Below are 4,233 nucleotides of genomic sequence, written 5' to 3' on the forward strand. Positions count from 1 at the left end.
TGTATTATGTTGTGCTATATCGTTGGTTATTTGTAGGTTTAGCGAGAAAACGCCAATAGGAATTATATTATATATCGACTGGTTATTATAGGTGCTGTAGCAAAAACATATTAGGGTGCATATTTGTATGTCACGTTTGTTGTTGTGGAGTGCTTAGCTTATAATGGGAGATGCATGTTATCATTTAGTTGTTGCTGAAGTGTAGCTTATAAAAGCTAAGTGTATATTGTATATCGTTTAGTTGTTTAACAAATTGAAAACATAATGAGTGTATGTGTATATCACGGATTCTTCTTAAATTAGCAACCTTTAATGATGGTGATAATGTATATCGTTGTTAACCAAGTGTAACAGCTAGTAATGGAGGTATATTTATGTCGTTTAGATTCTTGTAGGTACTTAAGCTTATAATGGGAATTATGTTGTATATCGTTTAGTTGTTATGTGATGTAACATAATAGGAGTGCATCTTATATCGTTGAATTTGTTGTGAGTGTAGCTTGCTATAATAGGAGGAGTGTATGTTGTATATCGTTTAGTTGTTGTGGTGTAGTGGCTTGTAATGGGAGGTGCATGTTATGCTCGTTAATTATTTATGAGTGTATGAAAAACTACCAATACAATTATGTTGTATATCGTTTAGTTATTTGTGAGTGTAGCCGCTTATAAGCCGGAGGTGTATATTGTATGTCGTTTAGTTATGAGTGTAATTTAAACGGATAATTCGTCAGTGCATATTATCATTTAGTTATTGTAGGCGATTCTGTAGCTAGTATGTCCACGGAGAACGGCGGTGTATTTATATATATCTCGTTTCGTTATTGTTGTGTGATGCAGTGTAGCTTGGTAATGGGAGAATTATATTTGTATGTCAGGTCGTTTGAATTGTTGTCGTGATGTAGCAGCCCAGCAACGGATGGGGTGTATATTTGTATGTATCGTTTAGTTATTTGTTGTAGATGCAGCAGCTCTCTGTAATGGGAGTGTATGTTAAATTGTATGTCGTTTAGTTTGTTGTGATGAAACAGAACGGATGGCACGCTCGTAATGGTGGTGTATATTTGTATATCGTTTAGTTATTGTGATGTAGTACTGCTTGTAATCACGGATGCGGTATTGTATATCGTTTTTAGATTTATTGTAAATCGCGGATATATAACTTATAACGGGAGAGTGTATGTCAGTAATGTCCAGTCCGTCATGACATGCAGATTCTGTAACGGAGTGTAGTAACATAATGTCCATCAAGATGGGTGAATTAGCAAACGGATGTTGTATAGTGTTTAGTTAACGTCTTAGCCATACAGAGTGCCAAGAGCTTTATAAACGATGGGGTGTATATTGCTTATGTCGTTTGAATTGTTGTGTGATGTGAAATTAGCAAACGGATGCGCATGGCCACAATGGGTGGTATTAATATTTGTATGTCGTTTAGTTGTTCCAGGCAAATGTGATAAGCAGCTAGTGAACTTATGTTGTATGTCGTTTAGTTTATTGTGAGTGTACTTGTAATGCAACGGTGTATGTTGTATGTCACGTCCATCATCGTTTAGTTGTTGTAGGTGTGCCATAATGGGGTCTTTTATGCATGTTGTACTGGCCCTAATATCAGATGCAGCCCAGAATCGGATGTGCATGTCATAATTTTAGTTATTTGTAGATGTAACCTGGCTGTAATAAACGTGATGCGGAGGTCGCTGTATATCGTTCGTTCATTGATGTTAGCAGAGTGTGAAACGCGTAATGGGTGTATGTTGCCATATCGTTTGTTGTTGTACGATGAAATTAACAAGCTTATGTAATGGAGGTCAATATGTTATATCGCCCATTTCGTTAGCTGGTGATGCAGCAGTTCTTCAATCTGGCGGCAGCTTATAGCTAGGAGAATATATATAGTCTTTATATCATTTCGTTGTGGATGCAGCATCAAGAATGCAAGATGCGAAGGTCAGAAAAACATATGGCCGAGGAGTGCATATGTTATATGTTGTTTAGATTCAATGATGCGGTCATAACTGCTTGTCGTGATGCTGCTTGAAAACACTTATAGCTAGAATTCGGATGCACGTCATATTTTAACCTTATATATATCATTTTGATAGCCCAGAATTTATTCTTGATGCGCACCGGCCACAAATTGCTGTTGTCAGATGTTCCAGAATGGATGCGCACATAGCTACAGTGCTCTTTATGGGTCTTTAGATTGCTGTGATGGTTGTTCAGAACGATGCAACAACAACGCTTACCAGCTTCAGACGAGTGCTGTTCACCTGTAAACGGATGCGTAATGGGTACAATGGCACCCAAATTCTGCACTTGTAGCCCCCTTTAGCCGATGTTGTTCAGGAACGGAGTATGTGGCTTTAATATCCGCCCAGATTTGTAATGTGATGTGTTGTTCAGCAACGGGGATGCTACCGTCATAGCCTCCTTAATGGGAGTGTGATGCAGCATTGTATATCATGCATTTAGTTGTTGTATGAAGTGCGCAAACACGTGATGCCTTATAATGGGAGGTGTTGTATTAACGTCGCAATATTTATGTGATGTGTTCCTGAATGTCGTTTTTGGTTGTTGTAGGTGTAAATACGCCTTATAATACACAGATGGGAGGTGTATGTTGTCGCTTATAACGGATGCGGTTTAGTTCAACGATGCCCAGCAATGAGTGCGCATAACAACAATAGGAGTTATTGTATGTTATCTGTAACGGATGCGTATGTCGTACGGCGTTTGAATTGTTGTACTGATGTGAAACAGCTTATAATAAACGGAGAGTGTACGCCTGTATATTTATATATCATTTAGATTGTTGTAGAACGGATGCCGTCATAGCCTTAGCTTGTCAGCATAATAGGAAGTGTACCGATGCGCATATTGTATATCATTTAGATTGTTGTGGGAGGTGTAGCTTATGGTAATACGGAGAGTGTATATTGTATAATATCGTTTGAATTATTTGATGTGAGAAAACACGGATGCGCATAATAGGAGGTGTATATTGTATATCCCATTTGAATTGTTGTGATGCAGAAATTAGCTGCTCTTCGGTGAAGTGTATATATTTATCAACAGGTCTGTTTGAATTACTATGAGTGCAGTCTGTAACGGATGTATAGCCAGTGTAATGTTATGTATGTCATTTTGAATTGTCAGATGTTCAAATTCATAGCTTATAATAGGTGATGTATATTATATATCGTTGCCGGATTATTGTGATGAAATTGTAGCTGATGCTTAGCAATAGGAAGTGTAGGTATTTACCGTCAGATTGTTGTAAGTGTAGCAACTGATGCGTAATATACGTCCAATAGGAAGATGTTGTTCAAACGGAGGTGTATGCCTGTATAATCGTTTGAATTCTTCTTATAGGTGATGCTTGTAATGGGAGAATTCAACGGATGTGTATGTCGGTATATATATCTGTTTGAATTGTTGTATGAGTGCTGTGAACTTATGATGCGGCACAACAGTAATGGCGTCCGTGATGAAATTGTATAAACGGATGCGTATATAGATTTAGTAATGGCCCATTGTTTATGAGAGTGCAGCTGTTCCTTAATGGGAAATTAATATATTGTATGGTGTTTAGTTATTGTAGTGATGACCAGTGGTGTAAACGCCAACCGGAGGTGTAATGTTGTACGCCCATTGTCAGATGTTGTTTGGTAGTTATTGAGTGTGTAGCTTTTAATGGGTACCGTCCAGGTAATATGTTCAGCTATCGTTCGCAAACGGATGCGTTTACAAGATTTATTTGTGGAATGGTCAGGATGCAGCCATCTTATAACGGATGCGGTGTATATTGTATATCGTCCAGTCATTTAGATTTAAGCTGTGAGTGTAAGTAGCTTGTAACGGATGAGGTGCTGTTGTGAATATCCCATTTAGATTGTTGTAGGATGGTTTAGCAACTTATAATGATGTGTATATTGTATATCATTACGTCTGAATTGTCAGTGGATAAATTCAGAACGATGCTTGTCAGCAACCTTATAATGGCGGAGGTGATGCATGTTGTATATCCCGTTGAATTCATGGCGGTCAGTATTTATGCGATTGTCAGGATGTGCTGTAGCTTATAATGGGAGATGCGCATGTTGTATATCAACGTCCATCATTTAAGTTGTTGTGGAGGTGAAAAACATAATGGGAGATGCTATGTTGTATAGCGTTTGATGATTGTTGTAGTGTAGCTTGCACCGATGCACAATGGTCAGCGATTAATATGGA

Source organism: Haliotis rubra, unplaced genomic scaffold, assembly GCF_003918875.1.
Source record: "Haliotis rubra isolate DU_JTF1 unplaced genomic scaffold, ASM391887v1 Scf1316, whole genome shotgun sequence".
Lineage (NCBI taxonomy): Eukaryota > Metazoa > Mollusca > Gastropoda > Lepetellida > Haliotidae > Haliotis > Haliotis rubra.